A 27,884-nucleotide genomic window follows, 5' to 3' on the forward strand; every position below is an offset into this window, starting at 1 on the left:
AAATGGTGTGTATTTCTTTCAACAAGTCATGATAGTCAGGGTGCAGGTGAAGTTTGCACATGCTGCTGCTTCAATCATTGTCCATCTTCCTCAGTGGCCTAGACTTCCTCCCTCCATCGGAGGGCAGTAGTTCCAAATTCTTCCTGCACAAAATTGGCTGACTTTGCCAACTAAGAGCTTTTGTCACAGCAGTTAAACTTCCTCCTTCCCGTAACTGTTCTGTGACCTGTGAAAATCTCATTTAAATGTGAAATATCATCCTGTCTTTGGAGCAGTTGCTAAGAAACTTCATGTGATTCATTGTGTCCCAACTGTTAACATTTGCAGGATGAATTTTCTCTTGGTAGTATTTTTCAATTCCCAGTAAAGGCCCCACAGGAGTGGTCTTTGTTGCTTTTTCTGCAGCATGTGAATCATTCAGAAAATTACAAATAAAACTCAGCCTCAACAGAGTTATAGCCGTGGTGCTTAAACTGGATTTTAATTCTTGTCATTGCTATTCCTGAAAGAGCTATTCCTGTGCCAAAAGGGTTGGGTTTGAGGTGGGAGGGTCTATGAGGAAGCCATGCCTCTCTGCAAGTCAGTCTTGGCCAGTGTGGGTGAGGCTACAAGTTTAGCTAGTTGCTGCACTGCAGATCCTCATCAAGTTAGGAGCTCACAGTCGTCTGATGTCTCTGTGAACATCGTGGAGATTGAAACAGGATCTCAACTTTTCTTGTCTGCTCTTTTGCCCCTCTGGAAATTGAATGTGCACCATGGAGTCAACGGTTCAGTTGTGTTCAAAGGTTAGTGTTAGCCTGTCTCTCCCTCTCTCTCTCTCTTTCTCACATTCACTGCCAGGACTGTTTATTTGTTGCACTGTGTATTCAGAGGCTGCAGTTCAGCCTGGGAGTCTCTGCAATTATTGGATGGCTTATGCACTGTCCCCGAGCAGAGCTGCTGCTGGACACTTCTTCCCGAATCAGCCTCTATTCTGTATATGATCCCAATTCTATCTGCCATGATTCCATTCCCTTATCCAAATACTTTGTCCATTCCTGGACTGTGCCCATTTTTGACTCCTGGTGAGTTGTTTTGATTCTTTTGAAACTTTTGCTGAATAAACAGGGAGTGTTGGATTATGGATCACATTTATGATGTGCATCTAGGGACAACATCAAACTTTCTCAGGACAAGTACAGCATGGGAGTCAGATACAGAATGAATTTCCCACTGCACTGTCCCCAGGAAACACTCCCACAACAGGTATAGCATGCAGTCTGATACAGATAAAGATCCCTCTACTCTTCTTTTTAAAACTGAAAGTAAACTTACCCTCACTGTCCTCATTAACCACTTCCAGGACAAGTGCAGTATGGGATCAGGTACAGAATAAGTTTCCCTCTATACTGTCCCATCACTCTCTCGCAGAATAGGCTCACCACAGTGTCGGATGCAGATTAAAGCTCCCTCTACTCTTTGCAACTGAAAATAAAACTTCTTCTACACTGTCCCTATCAAACGTACCCTGCATGTACAGCATGGGCTTAGATACAAGGTAAAGCTTCCTTTACCCATAGACATGTAATCCAGAATGTCATTCATAGAATCTCTACAGTGTGGAAAGAGGCCATTTGGCCCATTGGGTCTGCACTGGCTCTCTGAAGAGCATCCCACCCAGACTCAGCCCCCTACCCTATCCCCATAACCCTGTATTTAACATGGGTTTAGCCTGCACATTCCTAGTCACTATGGGACAATTTAGCACAACCAATCCACATCACCTGTACGTCTTTGGACAGTGGAGGAAACCCATACAGACAGACTGGGAATGTGTAAAAACCACTCAGACAGTCACCCAAGGGTGGAATCGAACCCCAGCCCCTGGTACTATAGGGCAGCAGTGCTAACCACTGAGCCACCATGCCACCCACATTATTCTCAGAGTAGTACTAAGAGAGAGCTGCATTGTTGGAAGAGCTCTCTTTGAGTTGCGATAATAATAAATGGTGCAACGATCTGATGGACACTAACTCATAGAGCAGGGATGCTTTTTCCTGGGTCTTCTATGCTAATATTTAGCCCTCCATCAGCATCACCGGAAATTAAATAAAATTATCTTATTTCCAGTCTCCAGAATTTGTAAGTTCCGAAACCCATAGCCACAGATCCAAATGTGAACGTGAGAAACTCAAAGCAGAAGGCAGAAGAAATGTCTTCACAGTGTTGCAAGACTGTGGAAATCATTCCCAGGATGACTTGTTGATGCAGAATACCTTACAGATTTATAATCACTCATGCAATGCTATGGCATAGGAGTAGGCCATTTGGCTCATTGGTCTGTGCTGGCTCTTTGGAAGAGCTGTCTAAATAATTCCACTTGCTTTTCACTTTCCTCATTGCCCTGCAGAATCAGTTTGCTTCATAGTGGTCATTGTGCTTATTGGTATTTGCCACAAAGTTTCAAAGGCTGAAGTAGAGATGATGTTTCCACTTGTGGGTGAGTCTGAAACCACAGTGTCACCAATCTTAAATTTGATTTCTATTTGTCCACATGGCTTGGGTGTCCCTGGTTAGGCCAGCATTTATCATCCTTCCCTAATTTATAGCTATGAATGTAGCAAATGGGGAGAAACGCCTTAACTCAGGGAAGCGTTATAATGTGGAACTTGAAGCCACAGGGAGTAATTGAGCTGAAAAGCACAGAGATATTTAAGTGGGTGTTGGATAACCACAGGAGGGAGTTGGCACTGAAGGGATATGGTGATTAGATAGGTGGGAGGGGGCTCATATAACCCATAGGATTCCTGGGGTCTGGGCAGGGTACATGCAGAAAGGCTGATACTTATGGCAGAGTACAGGACCAAAAGGCACAATCTCAGAATAAGGGGTTGCACATTTAAGAGAGAGTTGTGGAAGATCTGAGGATAGTGAATTCTTTATAAAAACCTGAGAAAGTGTCACTCGACCTGAAACTTTAACTCTGATTTCTCTCCACAGATGCTGCCAGACCCGCTGAGCTTTTCCAGCAATTTCTGTTTTTATTTCAGTAGATTTTTTTCCCGGGCTGCCAGGGCTGGGATATTAAGTGCGTTGAAGGCTAAGATAGGTTTTTAATCAGTACGGAAGTCAAAGGGCATGGGGATTAAGGAAGGAAAGTAGAATCAAGGATTGTCAGATCAGCTATGATCACATTGAATGATGAAGCAGGCTTGATGGGATGAATGATCTATTTCTGCTCCTGCGTTTTATCATTGTATGTGGAGCAGTCTATATAGTTGGGCTCTATTGGTGAATCAAGCATTGGGGTTGGCAGGATATGGGAACATGGAGGTTACATGTCGTTGCAGCTATTCGCTCATCTGGAGGATAAAGTCTCATAGTGACTAGCTGGGCCGAATGGCCTACTTTTATGTTGTAATCTTAGCTTGTGTGCTTTTATAACACTTTACACCACTAAAACTGAGAGCTGCATCATCCTATCCAACAGTTAGTGGACTTCAACATGAATCTGTGTCACACTCTGCAAGAGACATTTATAAGATTCCCCTGTTGCCAAATATCTGGCTGACAGCACCGATTGACCGAAGTATGGAAAAAGCCTTTTCTGATGGAATGGTGTGTCTTTTTCATTGACAGCAGTGAATGTGGGCCAGGGCAGTTGTCTGCTTTGACCTTTGCCATAGCACTACATCGAAGGTTTTACTCTTTTCATGACAGGAATTTCACAGTAAGGTTCAAAGAGAAACATTGACTGCAATTTTGACCTTGCTTGCCAACAGTAGCATGTTTCATTTGTATGTCACCTTTTAACACAACAAGGCACTTCTCACTCGCAGGAGCATAATCAAGACAAAATTTGACACCAAGCCATAGAAGGACATATGAGGACAGGTGACCAAAGGTTTGGTCAAAGAGGTCGATTAAAAAGTAAGTATCATAAAGAGGAAAAAAGTTGAAGTGATCAAAGAAAGTCATTCTCACACTGTTAGTGTCATACACTGGGCCAGCATTTATTAGATTAGATTCCCTACAGTTTGGAAACAGGCCTTCAGCCCAACAAGTCCACACCAACCCTCTGAAGCGTAAAACACCCAAACCCATTCCCATACTCTCTCTTCACCACTAACGCTATGGGCGATTTAGCATGGTCAATCCACCTAACCTGCACATCTTTTGGATTATGGGAGGAAACCCATGCAGACATGGGGTGAAAGTGCAAACTCCACACAGACAGTCACCTGAGATGGGAATCAAACCCAGGTCCCTGGCATTGTGAGACAGCAGTGCCAACCACTGAGCCACCATGCCACTCACCCCTAATTGCCTCTGAGAGGAAGGTGATGAGCTGGCTTCTTGAATCATTGCAGTCTTTTGTGTCCAGGGACAGCCAAGTGTTGTTAGGGTGGATGGCGATTTAGTTCCAAGTCAGAAAGGTGTGGATTAGAGAGGAACTTGAAGATGATGGTTGGGCAGCTGTCTCTGTGGAGTTTGCACATTCTCTGTGGGTTTCCTCTGGGTGCTGCAGTTTCCCCCTGCATTCCAAAGACGAGCAGGTTAGGTGAATTGGCCACGCTAAATTGTTCATAGAGTTCAGGGATTTGTAGATTAGGTGCATTAGTCTGGGGTAAATATAGGGGAATGGGACTGGGTGGGTTACACTTCGGACGGTCGGTGTGGACTTGTTGGGCCAAAGGGCCTGTTTCCACACTGTCGGGATTCTATGATTCTATGATGGTCTTCCTTTACATTGACTATTCCTGTTCTTCTTGGAGAAATCAGTTTTTGAAAGGTGCTGTCAAAGGACCGTTGATGATTTCTTTAGATTTCCAAATGGCTAGGGAATGGAAGGTTACAATGGTGACAGACAGGGAAGTGAAATTGAAGTCACAACCAGCATCAGCCATGGCTGATTGAATGGCAAAACAGATTTGAGGGGCTGAATGGCCTCCTACGAATTCCTGCTGTAATGCACCATGCTGATGGTACATTAATGTTACTGTGCACCGCGGGTGGGGGAGAATCAATAAAACGGCCTGCTAATCAAAGCACTTGTTCAAAGCAAATGCACAAACAACCTATGTATCATTAAAATGCAGCAACCTCTGCTGTCTGTGCTCTGAACTATATGACTGTCCCACACTTTGGAACTACTCAAGCTCCAATGATAAAGTGAAATGCTGGCCTTGCCAATGACACCCACGTTCTAAGAATAAGCAATTCTTAAAAACAAGACATGATCTCGAAAACAAGGCTGACAATTTAAGTAAGGCTGGAGATTCACAACAGCATGTATTCACAGTTCTCTGCTCACTTGCTTGAGACAGTGGAAAATTGGCCAGCCTTTTACTGACCTCACAACTGGAACAAGTGCCAACATTTGGCCAATATCTACTGTGTCTGGGGAGGGAATGGGGGCTCTAGCAGCGGAAGGGTACAGTCCTCCTGAATATGTGCTGCAATAGCTGTTACCTTAACCTCAGTTGACTGACGACTGTGCAGTTTAACGAGGCAGGTTTTGTGACAACCTCATAGGCTAGAATTTCTCATTCGGATCCTTGACAAACTAAATAAACATTTTGAGTTCACAGCCAAACTGTAACTTTAACTGAGACTCTGGTAGAATATAGAACAGTACAGCATAGGAGCAGGCCCTTCAGCCCACCATGTCTGTGCCAACCATGTTGCCAATCTGAACTACTCCCATCTGCAGCACACTGTCCATATCTCTCGATTCCCCATGTCTGTCTAATTGCTCTTAAATGTTGCTATTGTGTCTGCTTTACAATCTCCCCTAGCAGTGTGTTCCAGGCACCTAACACTCCCGTCATAAAAAAACTTGTCTCACACGAGTTTGCACATTCACCCCGTGTCTACGTGGGTTTCCTCCGGGTGCTCCGGTTTCCTCCCAGTCCAAAGATGTGCAGGTCAGGTGAATTGGCCATGCTAAATTGCCCATAGTGTTAGGTGAAGGGGTAAATGTAGGGGTATGGGTGTGTTGCGCTTCGGCGGGTCAGTGTAGACTTGTTGGGCCGAAGGGCCTGTTTCCACACTGTAAGTAATCTAATCTAATCTAACATCTCCTTTAAACTTCCTCCCCTCACTTTAAATCTATGCCCCTAAGATTTGATGTTTTCATTCTGGGGAAAACAACTCTGACTGTCCACCTTATCCATGTCTCTTATAATTTTACATATTTCTATCAGGTCACCCTCAGCCTCCCATGTTCTAGCAAATAGCATATAGGTTTGTTTAACCTCTCCTTATAACTAATACACTTCAATCCAGCCAACAACCTCACAAATCTTATTGAGTTCTTTGAGGAGGTGTCAAGACAGGTCAACGACAGTCGAGCAGTGGATGTGGTGTATATGGATTTCAGCAAGGCATTTGATAGGGTTCCCCATGGTAGGCTCACTCATTAAGTCAGGAAATATGGGATACAGGGAGATTTGGCTATCTGGATCCAGAATTGGCTGGCTGACAGAAGGCAGAGAGTGGTTATAGATTGAAAGTATTCTGGCTGGAAGACAGTGTTGAGAAGGGTCCTGAAGGACTTGGATGAGAAGGTTGAGGGGTGGGTTAGTAAATTTGCAGATGACACAAAAGTTGGAGGTGTCATCGATAGTATAGAGGGCTACTGCAGGCTGCAGCACGACATAGACAGGATGCAGGGCTGGGCTGAGAAATGGCAGATGGAGTTCAACCTGGATAAATGCAAAGTGATGCATTTTGGAAGGTCAAACTCGAATGCTGAATATAGGATTAAAAACAGGATTCTTGGCAGTGTGGAGGAACAGAGGGATCTGGGTGTGCAAGTACGTAGATCCCTCAACCCAAGTGGATAAGGTTGTTAAGAAAGCATATGGTGTTTTGGCTTTCATTAACAGGGGTATCAAGTTTAAGAGCCACGAGGTTTTGCTGCAGCTCTACAAATTCCTGGCAAGACCACACTTGGAATATTGTGTCCAGTTCTGGTCGCCCTACTATAGGAAAGATACAGAGGCTTTGGAGAGGATGCAAAGAAGGTTTACCAGGATGCTGCCTGGACTGGAGGGCTTGCCTTATGAAAAAGGTTGAATAAGCTCGGACTTTTCTCTCTGGAGAGAAGGAGGAAGACAGGAGACCTGATCGAGGGGTACAAAATATTGAGAGGAATAGATAGAGTCAATAGCCAGAGACTTTTCCCCAGGGCAGGATTGATTGGTACGAGAAGTCAGAGGTAAGTTCTTTAAGTAGAGAGTTGTGAATGCATGGAATGCGTTGGCAGCTGAGGTGGTGGAAGCAGAGTCATTGGGGACATTTAAGTGACTGCTGGACATGCACATGGATAGCAGTGAGTTGAGGGGTGCGTAGCTTAAGTTACTATATTTTACATTAGGATTAAGTCTCGGCACAACATCGTGGGCCAAAGGACCTGTTCTGTGCTGTACCTTTCTATGTTCCAAACCTCTGTTGCACCCTCCCCAAAGCCTCCACATCCTTCCTGTAGTGTGAAGATCAGAACTGCACACAATGCAAACTCCAAATATGGCCTACCTAAAATTTTATAAAGCTGGAACATGACTTATCAACTTTTATATTCAATGCCCCGAACGATGAAGACAAACATGCCATATACCTACTTAATCACTTTATCCGTTTGTGTGCCACTTTCAGGGAGTTAAGGACTTGCACCCCAAGATCCCTCTGAATAATAATGCTCTTAAGGGTCCTCCAATTTACTGAATATTCTTCTGTTGTATTCGACCTACCAAAATGCGTCACGTCACACTCGTCTGGACTAAACTCGATTTGCTATTTCTCTGCTGAAAATGTGTTACTGGGAAAGCGCAGCAAGTCAGGCAGCATCCAAGGAACAGGAGAATTGACGTTTCGGGCATAAGCCCGCTATTTCTCTGCCCAACTGACCTATCTCCTGCTGTATCCTTTGACAACTTTCCTCGCTACCCACAGCTCCATCAATTTTCATGTCGTCTACAAACTTACTGATCAAACCACCAACATCCGAATCATTTACAAATAATGGAGGCCCCAGCAGTGACCTTTGCAGAACACCATTGGTCACAGACCTCAGTCAGAAAACCACTGCTGCCCTCTGTCTTCTCTGAGCGATCAATTTTGTATGCACATTGCCAACTTGGAGTGGATCCCACGTGACTTTATTTTCTGGACCAGCCTACCATGAAGGACCTTTGTGTAAACTCCATGACCTACCCTCATCAGTCACCTTCATCATTTCCTCAAAAAACTCAATCAAATTTATGAGACAAAACTTCCCTGACACAAAGCAATACAGACTGTCTGAATAAGTCCATTCTTTTATCAAATGTAAGTAAATCCCATTCCTTAAGAACCTTCTCCAATAATTTTCCCTACCATTGATGTAAGGTTCACGGCTATCATTTCCTGGATTATCCCTACTGCCCTTCTTAAACAAAGGAACAACATTGGCACATCTCCAAGTCTTCTTTGACTTCATCTGTGGATAAAGAGGATGCAAAGATATCTATCATGGCCCCAGCAATCTCCTCCCTTGGTTGGGATCTCCTGGGACAGATCTCATCAGCCCTTGGAGACTTACCTACCTTAATGCTTTTGAAAAAACCCATCACCACTTGCGTTTTGCAATTGATGTGCCCTAGAATATCAATATACCCCTCACTAATCTTACCATCATCCACGTCTTCCTTCTTGGTGAATACCGATGCAAAGTATTCATTAAGGACCTCACTCACTTCCTCTGGCTCTGCACATGCTCTGATAATTCTGTCTGTTGATTGCACTTTCTCGATGTTAAAGTCCTGGTATATATTCTATTTAATCATATAGATTTTTGCTTTTCTTTTCCTCACAATCTCTTTCCATTTCTATTTCATAAAAGCTGGGTTTTTCTATACCTTCAAGACTGAGTTAGATAGATTTTTGATCGATAAGGGGGTTGAGGGTTGTGGAGGTGCAAACAGGAAAGTGGAACAGAGGACACAACTGGACCTTATTGAATAGCGCAACAGACAATGGAAAGGCGATAACTTAGTGGCATTATCACTGGGCTGTTAACCCAGAGACCCAGGTTAACTCCTGTGTACCCTGGTTATGAATCCTACCACAGCAGATGGTGGAATTTGAATTCAATGAGTATCTGGAATTAAGAGTCTAATACTGACCATGAATCCATTGCCAGTTGTTGAGAAAAAACCCATCTGGTTCACTAGTGTTTGTTAGGGAAGGAAACTGGAGCTGAAAATGTGTTGCTGGAAAAGCGCAGCAGGTCAGGCAGCATCCAAGGAGCAGGAGAATCGATGTTTCGGGCATGAGCCCTTCTTCAGGAATGCTGCCTGACCTGCTGCACTTTTCCAGCAACACATTTTCAGCTCTGATTGCCAGCATCTGCAGTCCTCACTTTCTCCTAGGGAAGGAAACTGCCAAGCATACCTGGTCTGGCCTACACGTAACTCCAGACCCACAGCAATGTGATTTACTCTTAATTGCCCTCTGGACAATTAGGGATGGGCACTAAGTGCTGTCCTAGCCAATGATGCTCTCATCCTGTGAAAAAAACCGCAAAGAGCTGAATAGTCTCCTCCTGTTCCTAAGTCCACAGATACTTTGTTTCTCCCTCATGTTCTCTCCATAGAATCATAGAATAATGCAGCACAAAAGGAGGTTAATTGTCATAAAAACCTGGCTGGTACATCAATGTCCCTTTTTGGCAAGGACACCTGGTTTCCTTACCTGTTCTGGGCCTAAATGTGACTCCTTGTCAAACCCCAATGTGGTTGAATCTTAACAACGACATAACTGGCCTAGCAAACCACTCCATTCTATCAAACTACAGCAAGAATACAAGAAATGAAATGGTGAACAAACTGCAGTAGTTCAGGAAAGTAGTTCATCACCACTAACTTTTTGAGGGCTGTTATGGATGGACCATAATTGCCAAAATTGCCCACAGTCAGAGAATGGATCAAAAAAGGCAAGTGATTCTGGAATTGTGTCAGTGATTGTTAATTGCTGCAAAGATTTTTCACAAGTGATGAGGTTGAAGAGAACAATCAGAATTCACACCCAATTAATTTAATGACCAATTATTGTCAGCATATTAAATTATACTCAATGATTACTGTACTGGTATGAGACTGATGAATGATGAAGGATTATGGCTTCATCTTTCATATATTATCCCAGTGAATATAACTTCTTGTCTTAGAACTGTCTAATTATTCCTCCAACATACCCTGTCCAAGTAAGAATTAAAAAAAGATGATGATAACAGGAGAGGCAGGAAAGTTCGTTATCAGGGGAAAGTGAGGAGTCTGAAAAGGGGTACAGACAGACAAAAGGGAATGGGATATTTATTAGCAGATGGAATACAATGTGGGTGGATGTGAACATTTTCATTTTGATTCTATGTTCAAGTATCACCTGTTCCTGAGGTAAGCTTGCTATCATTGCACCATAACAACCATTATAACCCTTTATTCTTTGATTAACTATCTCAGCCATAAATTGCACAAAATATGGAGGCACGGGATTGAGGGTGATTTAGTGGTTTGCATCTGAAATTCAAACACTATTTAAATGGAGATAAACCTCAGTATAGAGGGATCAGTGTGTCCCAATTCCTGAATTGTAAAGTTAATGTATAGTTGCAACAGGTGCTTAGGAAGTCGAAAAGAATGTTGTCACTTATTGCAAGGGAAAAGGGGGTGTGGGGGCTGGGTTTCTACAGCTGGACCTAATTCCTGAAGAAGGGTCACTGGACATGAAACATTAATTTTGTTTCTCGCTCTGCAGATGCTGAGAGTTGCTGAGTTTTTCCAGCAGTCACTGTTTTTGTTTGTGGTGTAATGAGATTTATTTAAATCCCGATAAAATAACTGATGACCTGACTCTGACATCAGGCAGAGAGAGGTCGTCATTCTAGAATGAAAAGTAAAAAAAGAGGTCTTAGACACTGCACTAGGGAGCTATATTTGCGAACCTACCAAGTTAAGCTGTAAATAATGGATTATTATTATTCATAAGGAGTCTTTAAGAGCCTTGTTTACAGATAAGGGGTAAACAGCCTGAGAGGCTGTATGTGTCGAACAAACAGCCTATTAAAAAGTACTTGTATATCTTTGACCCTTTTAACAACAGCAAAACATTCCAAAGTACATCACAACCAAAGAAGTACTTTCTTTGTGCAGTCACTGTTTTAATTTAGGACACAATTCAGTCACCTTCCAGCAAGATCCCACAAGCAGCATGTGACAATGACCATGTAATCAGGCTTAGGTGTCGGTAAAAGGATAAGAAGACTGGGGGCAATTCCACTCCAATAAGCACCATCTATTGTTTCCTGGATCAAGCACTTAGCTCTCTGGGAGAGAAATCTGGTGGAAAAAGATGTGTGCAATTCTGGTCTCCCTGCTAAAGGGTTCAGAAAAGATTTGCAAGCTTAATGCCAATGTTGAAGGGTTTGAACTATTAGAAGATGCTGAATAGGCTGGGGCTGTTTTCCCTGAAGCGTCGGAGGCTGAGGGGTGACCTTACAGAGGTTTCCAAAATCATGAGGGGCAGGAAAAGATAAATAGACAAGTATTTTCCCTGTGGTGGGGGAGCCCAGAACTAGAGAGCATAGGTTTAGAGTGAGAGGAGAAAGATTTAAAAAGGACCTAAGGGACAACTTTTTCACCCAGAGTACGGTGCGTGTATGACATGAGCTACCAGAGGAAATGGTGAAGACTGGTACAATTACAACATTTAATAGGCATCCGGATGGGCATATAAATAGGAAGGCTTTAGAGGGATATGGGTCAAGTGCTGGCAAATGGAACTAGATTAGTTTAGGATATTTGTTTGGCATGGATGAACAGGACTCAAGGGAGTGTTTCCATGTTCCAGTCTCTATGACTGTATGACACACAATGGCATTTTTCAAATTCCAGGAATTTAGAATCACTGAACCTCTAATGGTTCCAGAGGGAACCCTCAAAGTATTCTCAAAAGCCAGCAGCCAATTAGAAAGAGTCTGCAACACTGCAGTGAAGCAACATTGGGAGAGCAGTAGATAGGAGAGTCCTGAACAAGTCTCGTCTCTCTTTTGACCAGCATTCCTGGAAAGTATATCATGGGCATTTAGGAATTTCAAATTATCAAGCAACAATTATTTCCTAATTATGAAGCAACCATCAGCGGTTAACCAAACCCTTATCAATCTCCAAACCGAGCTAAACCTGGAGAAAATAATTCAAGCCGTAAAATGTCTGTCTTTGTATAACAGTGGAGTATAGTATTGCTGGGGACTGTGCCTGTTCCACAGGGATCAGTGTTGGTGCCCTTGCTGTTGATGGGATATAAGTAAATGGCTTAGACTTGAATGTAAGTTGATCAGCAAGTTTGCAGATGATATGAAAAGTAATGAAGACAGCCTTACTGTCAAAGAATACAGGTGGGCTCATCAGATGGGCTCATCAGCGGCAAATGGAATTCAATCCCAAATAATAAGAGGCGACGAGCATGGGCGCTCAAACGTAGCAAGGGAATACATAGTGAAGAGGAGGACCCTGGGAAAAACCTAGAATCAGAAGAACCTTGGAGTCCACAATGAAGGTAGTGGGACAGGTAGATAAATTGAAGACATAAGGAAATAGGCTGGGGCTGTTTTCCCTGGCGTGTCAGAGGCTAAGGGGTGACCTTATAAAGGTTTATAACATCATGAGGGGCATGGATAGGATAAATAGACAAGGTCTTTTCCCCAGGTTGGGGGAATTTCAGAACTAGAGGGCATAGGTTCAAGGTGATAGGGGAAAGATTTAAAAAGGACCTAAGGGACAACTTTTCCACTCAGATTGTGGTGTGTTTATAAAATGAGCTGTCAGAGTAAGTGTTGGAGGCTGGTGCGATTATAGCATTTAAAAGGCATCTGGATGGTATATGAATAGGAAAGGTTTGGAGGGATAATGGGCCAAGTGCTGGCAAATGGGACTAGATTAATTTAAGATATCATGTCAGCATGGACAAGTTGGACTGAAGGGTCTGTTTCCATGCTGTACATCTCTTTGACTCTCTATGACTTTTTGACTGATAGTTGCCTTTATTAGCTGAGGCATAGGGTTTAAGAACAGGGAGGCTATGTTGGAACCATATAAAACATTGGTTCGGCCACTCAGAATACTATGTGCTGTTCTAGAATCCACATTACAGGAGGGATGTAATAGCACAGCAGAGGTGGCACAGTGGTTAGCACTGCTGCCTCACAGTGCCAGAGACCCGGGTTCAATTCCCGCCTCAGGCGACTGACTGTGTGGAGTTTGCACGTTCTCCCCGTGTCTGCGTGGGTTTCCTCCGGATGCTCCGGTTTCCTCCCACAGTCCAAAGATGTGCAGGTCAGGTGAATTGGCCATGCTAAATTGCCCGTAGTGTTAGGTAAGGGGTAAATGTAGGGGTATGGGTGGGTTGCGCTTCGGCGGGGCGGTGTGGACTTGTTGGGCCGAAGGGCCTGTTTCCACACTGTAAGTAATCTAATCTAATCTAATCTAAAAGGTGTGGAGGAGATTTACCATGGTCTTGCCTGGGCTGGAAAGTTGAAGAGAGATTGGATAGACTGGGGTTGCTTTCATTGGAGCAGAGAAGACTGAGGGGACATGATTGAGATGTGTAAAATTATGAGGGGCAAAGGCAGGAAGAAAGTTTTCCGTTTGGTGGGGTCAGTGAGCTGGGGCATATATTTAAGGTAAGGGGCAGGAGGTTCAGAGAGAATGTGAGGAAAAAATGTTTTCTCTCGGGGTGGTAGGAATCTGGAACTCACTGTCTGTAAGCATGGTAAAGGCAGAAACTTTCAACATTTCAGAGGTATTTAGATGTATAATTATGATGCCAAGATATACAAGGCTTTTGGCCAAGTGCTGTATTAGAATAGTTAGGTTTTGTTTTGACCAGAGCAGACTCTGAGCTGAAGGCCCTTTTCTGTGCTGTAGACCTCCACGACTGTATGACTTTATTAATGGGGTACAGCCCAGTGAGGATATGGCGGTCCCTGTATCTCTCCCTTCAAGATAGTGTAAATGATCCAATGACAATACTCAAAAAAGTAAATGACCTATCCTAACCAAAATGTCTCCTTCAGGCAACGCCTATCATAGGTTTCATGATCATTTTTTACATTCTGTACGTGGGAGTTTGCTTCGCATGAACTGATTTCTTTTTTCTCGAAAATACGACAACGACACTTGAATTTCATCGAGTGTTTCCTGACTTGGTGAAAGGTGTGTAATGTGATTCTTTCCCATGAATGAGGATTGGTTTGGTCAGATTTGAACAATGGGTGATTTAATTAAGGGTCGTCTGGCAAAGGAGGGAGTGGGAGTTGCTGGAGGCAATTGCTTTTCTTGATTTGCAAATTTGTACCTGTGGTGTTTGCAATGAAATAACTGGAGGCAGTGTGAACGGAGCTGTAAAGGAGATCTCAGCTGAGGCCTGTTAGTGTCCCTTAGGGCCTATAAATAACAGACTAATGAAATGCAGGCCACAAGCCAGATTGTATTTCAAGTTGTTCACATGTTGACCCAAGCCCATCCCCCTCTGTGTATATTCTACAGCACTTGGTTGTAGCTGCTGTTGTTCCATGTCACAACAATTTTGAATTTCACAATTCCCCTTGGAAAATAGTAGGAAATGGGGAAATAACATGCATGAAGAAATAACTTGGGGTAAGGGGAGGGAAGGTGATGGCTTCGTTATTGCTAGATGATTAATCCAAAAACTGAGCTAATTATCTAGGACCAGGGTTCAAATCCTGCCATGGCAGATGGTGGCATTTGTACTTAGTAAGAAAAATTTGGAATCTAAGAATCCACTGATGACCATAAAACCATTGCCATTCTGGCTCACGAATGTCCTTCAGAGAAGGAAACTGCCTTCCTCACCTGTTCTGGCCCATGTGACCCCAGACCCACGACAGTGTTGTTGACTCTCAACTGGCCTCTGACACGGCCTAGTAATCCGTTCAAAGGCAATTAGGTAACAAATGCTGGCCAGCCAGTGACTCCCACAAGCTAATGAACGAAATAGATTTCTCCAGTATCTTTCACATTCTCAGGATCCCCCAAAGCAATTTCCAGCCAATGAAGTCATCCTGAATTGCAGTCACTGATGGCAACACAGCAAGATCCCACAAACGTTAATGGCCAGATGACCTATTTTAGTGATGCTGGTTAGGGATGAATGTTGGCCAAGGGTACTGGGAAGATCTCCCCTGCTTTCCTTTGAAAAGTGCCACATTTAGTCTTACTGAGAGTGCAGCTCATTAATCAAAACCAGGTAAATGCAACTGAAAGATAAATCGCTGAATATTTAACTGAATGGTGGAGCAAGCTCATGTCACTTAAAGACCATCTTGTTCCTTCCTAAGAACCCAGCTACCATTGATCCTGGAGACAAAGGGAATGGTATGCATGAGTGAGGAGAGGGTGTGATCCAAGTCTTTTCTTTGATGGAAGCAGTTGACTGAGCAGGGACTATGACAGTGGTCTTTATAATATTGAATAGTTTGGACACACTGGATCCCATCAGTATCTGACATCTAGGATGCGAGGAGCCTTCACTATCTCAGGCCCTCCCAATTTGCTTGTCACCCAACGATGTGCTTTCTGAAGTGCTGCATCGGGGATGGGGGGGCTGTATCAGTACCGACAAAACTGGTGCCTGAGATGAGGAATGTAGGAATTAAGAGCGGGACAATAGACAATAGGCAATTCAGCCCTTCAAGCCCACTCCGCCATTTAGTATGATCATGATTGATCCTATCCTGGCCTCAACTCCACTTTCCTGCCTGCTGCACGTAGTCTTTTACCCCCCCTTTGAAACGTATCTATTTTGTCCTTGATTCTGGTGATTGATTCTGCCTCCACTGCATTCTGGGGCAGTGAGTTCCACAGATTCACAACCTTCTGACAGAAGCAGTTTCTCCTCATCTCAGTTTTGAAACTACCTCCTTTGACTGTATATCTCTGACTTCTTGTCCTGAGAGGACCGCTGTTCTCGTGTCAGGATGGGGACACTGTGCTTTGTCTGAGGCCTGGGATGAGGGCCCCCCAATGAGATGCAGTCACTGTTGTACGGAATCTGATTGGAACCCAACGGGAAGGGAGTAAAGCTGGTAACAGGGAGTAGAAACGCTGCTAGAAAGATGAGAAGCCAGGACTAGAGTAACAAAACTGAATATGGAATGTTACTTGTATATAGAATTATGTCAAAAAAACAATGTTAAGGACACTCTATCCCAATGCACATAACATTCAGAACCAGGTAGATAATTTAAAGGCATAAATAGAAATAAGTGGATATCATCTCATTGTTCTTCGAGAAACATGGCTGCATGTGGACCAGGATTAAAAACACAACGTTCAAGGATACTCCATGTTTAGGAAGCACAGACAAGAAGCAATAGGAAGTGGAACTGCATTGACAATAAAGCAAAGGAAATGTATATTAGCAAGACAGGCTTTCAGATTGGAATACCAATGAGTGGAATTTGTTTGGGTGAAACTAAGAGACAGCAAGGGACAGCAGACTTTGGTTGGAGTTACATATAGGCCACTAAATAGCAGTGGCTGTGTGGTGCATGACTTTAATCAGTAAATGAGAGGTAGCATAGATAACACAGTTATCTCTGGTGACTTCACTTTCTCTTATAGACTTCGTAAATTAACTGGGCACTATAGTAGTGGAGGATGAGTTTCTGGAATGTGTTAGAGGTGATTTTCCAGAGAGCATGTTGAAGGGCTCACCAGGGGCCAGGCTATTTTCAATTGAGTATTATGCAATGCGAATGAGCATTTATGGATGAACGCCCACAAAGTGGTAGAATCCTATATTTTGTTCGAACGTGTGGTAGTTCACACAATCGGAAGCAACAATTGGAATTACATTTGAATAAGGGAAATTATGAAAGCATGAGGAACAAATTGGCTGAGCGGGATTGTGAAATTACATGAAAAGTCATGATGTGTAATTAGGCAATGGACAGTTTTCAAAGGACTATTACATAGCTTTCTGTAACTGTTGATTCCTTCATGATGCAAAACCTCCAAAAGTGCCAGGCACTAAGACTGACAAAGAACGTTAAGGATTAACTATAACCTAAAGTAAAGATTTATAAAGTAGCCAGACATAGTAGTAAATATAGTAAATTGACTTTTAGAATGCAGCAAAGGAGGACCAAGAAACTGATAAAGAAAAAGAGAATAGAACATGAATGCAAACAAGCAAAAAAGATAGTAAAAGCTCCTAACGGTATGTTAAGAAAAAGAGGTTTGGCTAAGATGAATGTATATCCATTACAGAGTCAGGAGAATTTATAACGGGGTGTAGGGAAGTAACAGAGAAGTTGAATGATTACTTTGTGTCTGATTTCCCCAGTGAAGATACGGTTGGTTCTGCTGTAACATATTTCTTCAATGCGTATTGGCTTTAACACTATTGAAGAATTTAGACCGCTGCTGGCAGAACGCAAACTTTCCTTACCTGTATTGGCTGTAACACGATTCCGGCCCCATTAGTTTAAATGGTGGGTTATTGTGCGATTTTCTTCTAATGCGAGACTGCACGAGAACCACACTATCGAATTATATCAGAACCGACCGTACAGGAAATCTCCCAGCATAGAGATCCAAGAGGCTAGGGTGATTGAGAAGTTGATTCAAATTCTTATTAGAAAGAAAGTTTTTCTGGAGAAATTAAAAGGATTGAAAATTGACAAATCCCTAGGACCTGATGGTCAATGCCCCAGAGTGTTGAAAGAATAGCTACAGGGATGCATTGATGATTGTCTTCCAAAGTTTTGTAGACTTTGGAATGATGCCTACAGATGAGAAACCAGCAAACATCACCCCACAATTTAAGAAGGGATTGTGAGAGGAAGCAGGGAACTTAAGACCTGATTGCCTTACGTTAACTGTAGTAAAATGCGAGAATAAAAGATATGATAAATAGACACTTGAATAGTAATGATCTGACTGGGTATTGTTAGCATGGATTTGTCATAGAGTCATAGAGATGTACAGCATGGAAACAGACTGTTCGGTCCAACCCGTCCATGCCGAGCAGATATCCCAACCCAATCTAGTCCCACCTGCCAGCTCCCGGCCTATATCCCTCCAAACCCTTCCTATTCATATACCCATCCAAATGCCTCTTAAATGTTGCAATTGTACCAGCCTCCAACATATCCTCTGGCAGCTCATTCCATAGCTGAAAATGTCTTGCTGGAAAAGCGCAGCAGGTCAGGCAGCATCCAAGGAAAAGGAGAATCGACGTTTCGGGCATAAGCCCTTCTATGCCCCGAAACGTCGATTCTCTTGTTCCTTGGATGCTGCCTGACCTGCTGCACTTTCCCAGCAACACATTTTCAGCTCTGATCTCCAGCATCTGCAGCCCTCACTTTCTCCAGCTCATTCCATACACATACCACCCTCTGCATGAAAATCTTTCCCCTTAGGTCTCTTTTATATCTTTCCCTTCTCACCCTAAACCTATGCCCTCTAGTTCTGGATTTCCCGACCCCAGGGAAAAGACTTTGTCTATTTATCGTATCCATGCCCCTCATAATTTTGTAAACCTCTATCAGGTCACCCCTCAGCCTCCAATGCTCCAGGGAAAACAGCCCCAGCCTGTTCAGCCTCTCCCTGTAGCTCAGATCCTCCAACCTTGGCAACATCCTTGTAAATCTTTTCTGAATCCTTTCAAGTTTCACAACATCTTTCCAATAGGAAGGAGACCAGAATTGCACGCAAAATTCCAACAGTAGCCTGACCAATGTCCTGTACAGCCGCAACATGACCTCCCAACCCCTGTCCAATAAAGGAAAGCATACCAAATGCCTTCTTCACTATCCTATCTACCTGCAACTCCACTTTCAAGGAGCTATGAACCTGCACTCCAAGGTCTTTTTGTACAGCAACACTCCCTAGGACCTTACCATTAAGTGTATAAGTCCTGCTAAGATTTGCTTTTCCAAAATGCAGCACCTCGCATTTATCTGAATTAAACTCCATTTGCCACTTCTCAGCCCAATGGCCCATCTGGTCCAGATCCTGTTGTAATCTGAGGTAACCCTCTTCGCTGTCCACTACACCTCCAATTTTGGTGTCATCTGCAAACTTACTAACTGTACCTCTTATGCTTGCATCCAAATCATTTATGTAAATGACAAAAAGTAGAGGGCCCAGCACCGATCCTTGTGGCACTCCACTGGTCATAGGCCTCCAGTCTGAAAAAACAACCCTCCACCACCACCCTCTGTCTTCTACCTTTGAGCCAGTTCTGTATCCAAATGGCTAGTTCTCCCTGCATTGCATGAGATCTAACTTTGCTAATCAGTTCCCATGGGGAACCTTGTCGAACGCCTTACTGAAGTCCATATAAATCACATCTACTGCTCTGCCCTCATCAATCTCCTTTGTTACTTCATCTATAGTTCCCTGGCTTGTCTTTACCGCACTTCTTAAACACTGGCACCACGTTTGCCAACCTCCAGTCTTCTGGCACCTCACCTGTGACTATCAATGATACAAGTATCTCAGCAAGAGGCCCAGCAATCACTTCTCTAACTTCCTACAGAGTTTTCGGGTACACCTGATCAGGTCCTGAGGATTTATCCACTTTTAAACGTTTCAAGACACCCAGTACTTCCTCCTCTGTAGTCTGGACATTTTGCAAGATGTCACCATCTTTTCCCATTTGTGAATGGGAACATATATTTGTTGAACCTATGGGAGTTTCTTGAGGATATTACCAACCAAATTGATAAAACAGACTTCAGTGGAAGTAAAATGCATGGATTTTTGGAAGGTCCGAATAAAGTTCCCCACAGGACCTTCATTAGCAAAATTAAAGCGCATGGGATTATAAGTAATGTACAGACATGAGGATTGAAGATTGGCTAACAGCAGAAAACAGAAAGTAGCGACAAATGGGTCATTCTTGCATTGGCGCCCTGTGACTAGTGGAGTACTGCAAGCCAGTACTTGGATCCCAGTTATTCACTATGCATATCGATGATTTGGAATTGGCGGCCTGCAGCCACATTAATATTTCCAAATCCAGAGATTATAAAAATCGAAGTCCACATTGACACTACAGTCACGAAAGCACATCAACACCGCTCCTTCCTCAGAAGGTGAAGGAAATTTGGCATGTCCACAGTTACTCTTACCAATTTTTTTTTCATATATCAGAGAAAACATCCTATCGGATGTATCACAGCTTGGTATGGCAACTGCTGAGTCCAAAACTGCAAGAAATTACAGAGAGCTGTGAATGCAGTCCTATCCATCATGCAAACCAGCCTTCCATCTAATGAGTCCATCTACACTTCCTGCTGCCTTGGGAAAGCAGCCAACATAATCATCGACCCCTCCCACTCAAGTTGCACTCTCCTCCACCCTCTTCCCTTGGGCAGAAGATACAAAAATTTGAAACCATGTATCAATAGATTCAAGAACAGCTTCTTCTTTGCTGTTAACAGACTTATGAACGAACGTCTCATTTCTTAGAGTTGATCTTTCTCTGCACCTTCTCTTTAGTTATAACACTATCTCCTTTCTATTACCCTGATGTACTAATGTAAGATATGATTTGCCTGAATAGCACACAATACTCTTTACTGTATCTCAGTACATGTGACAATAAGAAAATCAAATCAAATCAAAATCAAAGTGACAATGTGTGTTGTGCAAAAGATTTAAAGTGACTTCTGGAGGATTTGGACAAGTTTAGTGGATGGGAAAGAATAAGGCAGATGAAATATTAAATGGAAAAATGTGAGGTTACCCACGTTGCTAGAACTGATGTGAAGAGTGTTTCCTAAATGGTGAGAGTTTGGGAAGTGTACATGTAGAAAAGGACATTAATGTCGATAAATACTGATCAAGTGATCAGACAACACCCATCCCACCACCCCCACTCCCCTGCCACCACATTGTTTCACCTGATCCTTTATTGCTACCTGATAGGGTAGGCAGGGCCTCGGGCTAATGTCTTCTTCAAAAGGTCATACTTCTGTCAGAGCAGTATTCCCTCAGCGCTGCACTGAGGCCTGAGAGTCTGGATTTTATTCCCAAATCTTCAGAGGCGTACTTAACACATTAGCCTCTGACTGAGACATTGCACATTTTACTTCGTGAGATCGAGCTGACAGTGTGCCCAAATCAAGTGTTAGATTTACAAATTACTCTAAATAAAAAATGAGGAGAAACATTTTGTTAGCTAAGAGCATTGTGAAAACAGATTATTGGATGTTGGTGGAACACAAATCTTTAATTGATTTCGAAATGGAATTAGATTCTGGTCAGTATTTTTCTTATTTGCTTATGGAATGTGGGTGTTGCAGAAAATCCTGCTTTTATTGCCCATCCTTCATTGCTCTGGAACTGACTTGCTTGATCGAGTACAAGACCCTTAATGTGAGCAACATTGAGGGTGGCACAGTGGCTCAGTAATTAACACTGCTGCCTTACAGCACCAGGGACCCAGGTTCGATTCCAGCCTCGCGTGACTGCCTATGTGGAGTTTGCACATTCTCCCCATGTCTATGTGTGTTTCCTTCCACAATTCAAAGATGTGCAGGTTATGTGACTAGCCATACTTGTCCATCGTATGCCATTGCCCATATTATTCAGGGATATTTACTCAGGCGTAATGTAGAGTAATAGGGTAAGGGATGGGTCTAGGTGGGATACTCTTCGGAGGATCAGTGTGAACTTGTTGGGCCAAATGGCCTGTTTCCACACTGTAGAGATTGTATGATTGGAGTCACATGTAGGCCAGGCTGGGGATGATGGCATCTTTCCTTCCTTCAAGGACATTTCTGAACAATTTTTTTTACAACAGTGTTTATGTGGTCATTATTGGGCAAGCTTTTCACTCCAAATTATTTAGTGAATTCCACCTTCACCACCTGCCACTTTTGGGTTTGAACCAATGAACTTAGAGCATTAGCCTGACATTCTGGAGTACTAGGCCAGTACATGACCACTATGACACAATCTTCCATTTATAGGCATCAGTATTGTCAGAAATTCACCAGTGAACACTATGCTGTTAAGTATTGACAAGATTATTGTCATTGTCTTTATGTCATGCCACAAATCCTTATGACAAACTCTTCTGCTCTGACACCTAATCCGCACTCAAGTTCATTCAGAACTGTGCTGCCTGTATCCCATCTCACATCATATTCCATTCTCCTATTAACACCTGTCCCCCAGCCAGTACTCACAGACTTTCATTGACTCAACATCCTGTAACAAGGACGGGAGAGAATGACAACTGCAGATGTTGGAGATCAGAGTTTAAAAGTGTGGTGCTGGAAAAGCACAGCTGCTCAGGCAGCATCCGAGGAGCAGGAGAGTTGACGTTTCGAGCGTAAGCCCTTCATCAGGAAGCCTTTCACCATCAAGTCCTCCTGCTCCTTCGATGCTGCCTCACTGGCTGTGTTTTTCCAGCGCCACCCTTTTAAACATCTTGCACAAGGATGTCACATAAAAATTCTTATCCTTGTTTTCCAATCCCTACAAGGCCTCACTCTTGTTTCGACCGCACAATTCTCTGAGATACACAAATGCTTCCAATTTTGTGTTTTTTGTTCTTTTGTAGTTTTAACTGTTCTGACATTGTTGACTCTTAACTGTCTTCTGAAATAGCTTAGAACAGCAATCAGTTCGAGGGCAACTTATGAAAAGTAACAAATCTTTGCCAGCATTGTCAATATCCAATGAAAGATTAAAGGAAAAAAGCCAATGGATTGTTTTGACAGTAAGGGATGGGGGAGAGGGAGCTAAGAGACAAGAGCAAAGAGGAATGATGCTTGGGTTTATTCATGATTTATTGAATAATGGAAGAGGCTCAAGGAGCATCATAGTTTGCTCCTGCTCCTATTTCTTTTGCAGCCCAGCGTAAAGCACCATGGGGGCATTTAAATATGGTGCTAGACAAACATCAGTTGTTGTTATAGTTGAGTGGTCTGCAGGGTCTAAGGAATCAGAATTCAGTAGAAGTGAAGACCTTCAGCCTAAGAAAGGGAGAGCTTTGAAAAAACTTGTGAAACATTTGAGTGTTCGACTCAGTTCCTCAATTTAATAAAAACAATAATGAAAGGAGGACACAGATAGTAAAGAGAAAAATGAAATCAATGAAATGTGCAATTCTTGCAATAAAGGAGGAAAGTGGCTTAGCACGTTCATTCATTTTCTGTCAGCCTTGAAACTGTTTGATGCCTGTGCTATCTACACCATCTCTGGTTAGCCTGGTACAGGCAGGTACTGTTGATTGCTGTTAATTTGTAATTAAGTTGGCTTTCGGCCAAATGATCAGACTTTAACTGTTCCCTATCAAATGAGAAACCATCTTCCCATTAATACATGATTGTTTATTCAAGGAGATTTGCATTTGTAAGGCAACTGTTATGACCACATGATATCCCTCAACATTTCTGAGCCTGTCCAAGAATTTTTAGCGTGTGTTCATTTTTATAATGTCAGAAAAGACAACAATTAATTAGTGTTTCGCAAGATCCACAAATAGTAATGCAAACTCGATATCTCTCTTCATTGATACTGATTAGGGAATGGGTAATGGCCCCTGGATGTAATGGTGAACCCTCCTGCAGTTTAAAATATTAACCATGGGAGTTTATTTCTACATTTACCACAGATGACACACTGGCCACAGTGTAAGGGTATTTTACATTGGCCACCCAAAAGAAGCCATTTCCAGCAGTGTCTGTAGATAGATTACTGAAGACAAAGCTCTGGAGTGATGTTTTGAAGTCGCAGTTTTCTGACTTGGTGGTGAATACCACCAGCTGAGTGAAAGAGGCTGAGTGCATGACTTGTGGTTGAGACCATAGCTCCTGTACTCAGAATTATTGAGCTTTGATGAGTTGCTCCTCATAGATCAAGTACATAGCACTTCAAGAACAGAAAAACAACACTTTCAGTTGATGTGGTGAGAGATTACAGAACTCTGAAATACAGAGGGATCTGAGTGTTCTGGTACATGATTCATCCCTACAGGTAATTAGAAAGGCAAGTGAAATGCAGTAATTTATTTCAAAGGGAATGGAATATAAAACTAGGGATAAAAATAGAGAATACTGAAGAAATTCAGCAGGTCCACAGCATCTGTGGAGAGAGAAACAGTGTTAACATTTCAAGTCTGATATGCTTCTTCAGAACTACTAGAGTGACTCTTCAGAACTATTAGGATGACATTTTGTCAGAATTACTAGAAGAGTTTCATCAGACTTGAAATGTGTGTACTATATACAAACTGCACTGCAGAAATTCATCAAAGATCCTCGGACAGCACCTTTCCAACCCACAATCACTTCCATCCAGAAAGACAAGGACAGCAGGATGTATGGAAATACCAATAGCTGCAAATTCCCCTCCAAGCCATTCACCATACTGACTTGGAAATATATCGCTGCTCCTTTAATGCTGTTGGGTCAAAATGCTTTAATTCACTGCAGCAGGTAGACTGCTACAGTGCGAGATGGCAGCTCACCACCATCTCTTGGAGGCAACTAGGGATGGGCAATAAATGCCAGCCAGCCAGCGACACCCACATCCCATGACTGAATGAACAAAAATGTTAATACTGTGGTTGCGTCCATAGATGCTGCCAGACCTGCTGAATTTCTTCAGCATTCTCTATTTTTAATTTCAGATTTTGAGCATCTACAGTATTTTGCTATTATAAAGTTTAGGAATGTTTTGGTAAGGCCACATCATGACAGCGGATGTTTTTGTTTTCCTTTATTTAAGAGGAAAGAAGGACAGGCTGGACCTAAATCCATTGGAATATGAAAGAATGAGATGTAATTTTATTGAAACATGTACAATTCTGAGGGCACTGACAGTGGACATTTAAAGGACTTCTCCACAGGGAGGGGAAATTAGAACAAGGGGATGCGTTTTAAAAATAGGTGCTTCAGAACACTGAAGAGGCATCACTGGACCCTGACACATTAACCCTGCTTCCTATCTGTCGATGCTGCCAGAAATTTCTGTTTTTGTTAAAAGTAGGTAAATTCCTATTTGTTGAGGAGAAATTTTATTTCTCTGTGTGTCATATATTTTCTGAACACTGTTCCTCAGAGAACAGTGGAGGTGGGGTGATAGAATGTTTTTAAGGCAGTGCTAGATAGACTTTTGACTAACAAGGGACTAAAGATTATCTGGAGCAGGCAGGATAGAGATTAGCCGTCGTCTTATCAAATGCTACAGCAAGCTGGAGGCCTGCACAGTTGACCTCCTCTGGTTGCTAAATCAATCACTTATAAACTCACAGCTCTTAATAATTCTCTGATAATTAACTACATTTCCTCATGAATTGATACATGAGCTATCTACTGCAATGAAGTTTGGATTCCTGTTAATTTGTTTGAATAGCTGTGAAATATCAATTATAACATTAACAGGAATGTACTGTGCGAAAGTGAGGACTGCAGATGCTGGAGATCAGAGTCAAGATTAGTGTGGTGCTGGAAAAGCACAGCAGGTCAGGCAGCATCCGAGGAACAGGAAAATCGATGTTTCAGGGCAAAAGCTCTTCATCAGGAATGTTGCCCGAAACGTGATTTCCCAGCACCACTCCAATCATGTACTGTGATAACCCTGTTCACTGTAACAATTTGCGAGTTTAGGCAGAGTGCTCCTCAAATCATTGACTTATTGACTACAAATCGTACCTTTTCACAAAGTGCCTCTCCAACCACTCAAGTACTTTTGAAATGTAAAAACTGCAGGCGTTGGAAATTCCAAATAAAACTGAAAATGCCAGCAGTAGTCAGCAGGTCAGGCAGCGTCAGTGCAGTGAGCATCACCGTTACTGAGGAGTTTGGCATTTCTCAACCATGTGCTGATGGGTTTGGGGGTTGCATTAGGAAACCCAATGGCACAGCTCCCCCAAGCTGTCTCACCTCCAGGTGGGCTTCCCAAGGACAGGTTGCTTAAGGGACATGGCAGTCTGCTCCTCAGATGCAGGTGGGCAATGAAGCCAATTATAACCCCAATCAAGGACTATTCCTTCCTCCCTTAGCACTACCCCTTTCTATCGTAACATGCACCTCCCCCAACCATGTTGAAGTTAGCCCCACTTTGGAAGGTTGATGGGCGGTGAACAATTGAATTAATTTGTGGCTTTAAGGGTGGGAGAGGACCTTAATTGTCTCAGCGTACCAGGAATGGCCATGGTTATTTCTTCAGGAAGGCTCAACCCTCCATCCTGAGTCACAATGAATTGTCATTTCCTTCAACATTGATAATCGAAGGAGACCTTTAGCAGTGTCTCCATTTTGAGGCAGTCTCTTTGTCCTTCTCTACTCCCTGTGTGGAGCCATCTAGATATTCCTGTGGATTCTCTTATTGGCGCTCCCACTTCTTTGATCCGTCTTTAACTCAGCTTTGAATGCGGAGACAACCAATTAGGAGGCCACTAGGTTGTCCCGGGAGATGTGCAGGTTTGAAGCTCCCCTGTGGTGCTGATATCGTGATCCCAATCGTGTGGAAAACACATTAAATTGTTTCAGCAGAGAGACCTATCATCAGCCTGAACTGATTCATGGTGGCCTGTGTTGCAAGGGGATTTGAATGCGGGAGCGTAGAAATCCTGATTTCGAGTTTACTCTGTGGACTGTAACTTTACCCGAAATCCTCTCTCCCAGAAATAATGGTGGCTCCCCACTGAGCCAAGATTGCAAAGGATTATGGCTCCTCTTGGAGTTGTGACAATATTTCATTCCAGTCTCAGGCATAATTATTCACAGAATGCTGCTTCAGGTATCCAAAGCATTGGAGAGATTTCTGCTGTGTGCAATTTAGGTCTCCTTAGTTAAGGAAGGAGTTATTTAGAGGCTTATTGAATTGATACCTGCAATGAGTGAGCAATTTGATGATGATCAGTTGGATGGGCTGGGCTTGTTTCTACAAGAGATTAGACGAGTGAGGAGTGATATAATTGAAGTGTGTAAAATCCTGAATGGGTATTGACAAGGTGGATGTGGAAAGGAAGATTCATCTTCTGGGCTTGTCCATAACTGATGGGCACCGTTATAAAATTAAGTCTCACCCCTCCAGGACAAAGTTGAGAAGAATTTCTTACTTTGTAAAGTGCTGTGTGACTGGGACTTCTCTGCCTCAGAAAGTGGTGGAGACAGGGTCATTCAGTATTTCCAGATAGCCTTGAGTCCCTTGCCTGACATGAATGTATCATTGGGAGATGAGAATGTGGAATTTAAAATACAACCAGATCAGCCTTGAGCTTTCTGAAAGGCAGAGGAAACACAAGGTAGTGAATGGTCGACTGCTGATCCTTCTTCATATTATTGTATGCTTCTTGCACCCAGACTGTTTTCCATTGAATAGGGATAGGATAAACTGTAAAGTATGGAAACATTTGAAATCAGCAGCATTATTTTGATTCCTTTTTTCTCAGACTGTGTGCTCTCAAAGTGAGGGAGTGTGAATTGAGCTCAAAGTGAGTGCACTGACAGCTGTATCATGCTGAGAAACAACATGTACGGACTTGTAAGCTATGCATTGTAATTAGCAAAAAAGGCAGCAGTGCTTTAATTTAACAAAATGCGGAGTCTGATTCTGTGATGACAGTATTTTCAGACTCTGACTATTCCATTGCTATGCTATATGACCTCCCACCTTCTATAAACTTTAGCTTATCCAAAGCTCGCCTACCTGCATGCTAATTCCAGCACATCCTTTCCACCCCTCACTGCCTCTACTCACAGATCTGAATTGGTTCCCAGGCAAACAACACTTTAATTTAATTCTTTTAATGCATTCATCAGATGTGGGTGTCACTGCCTAGCCCAGCATTATTGCCCATTCCCAATTACCCTT

At 42.9% G+C, this 27,884-nt stretch overlaps 1 protein-coding gene across 5 annotated transcripts in view; it reads left to right on the forward strand.

Annotated features, from left to right (window-relative positions):
- Positions 1–27,884, forward strand: part of LOC122556122 (phospholipase D1-like) — a 154,259-nt gene that overhangs the window by 39,497 nt on the left and 86,878 nt on the right. For 2 of the 5 annotated variants that reach the window (XM_043702592.2, XM_043702594.2), the window contains exon 1: positions 597–785. The exons of 2 other annotated variants lie outside the window; for them this stretch is intronic. The gene's annotated coding sequence lies outside the window, so the exon portion shown is untranslated. Of the gene's footprint in view, positions 1–596; positions 786–3,818; positions 3,910–27,884 lie in introns of those variants that run through there. One more of the 5 variants, XM_087993371.1, reaches the window with a different exon arrangement.

This window comes from Chiloscyllium plagiosum, unplaced genomic scaffold (assembly GCF_037043375.1).
Source record: "Chiloscyllium plagiosum isolate Xiang-an unplaced genomic scaffold, Cpla_swu_hap1 HiC_scaffold_13, whole genome shotgun sequence".
Lineage (NCBI taxonomy): Eukaryota > Metazoa > Chordata > Chondrichthyes > Orectolobiformes > Hemiscylliidae > Chiloscyllium > Chiloscyllium plagiosum.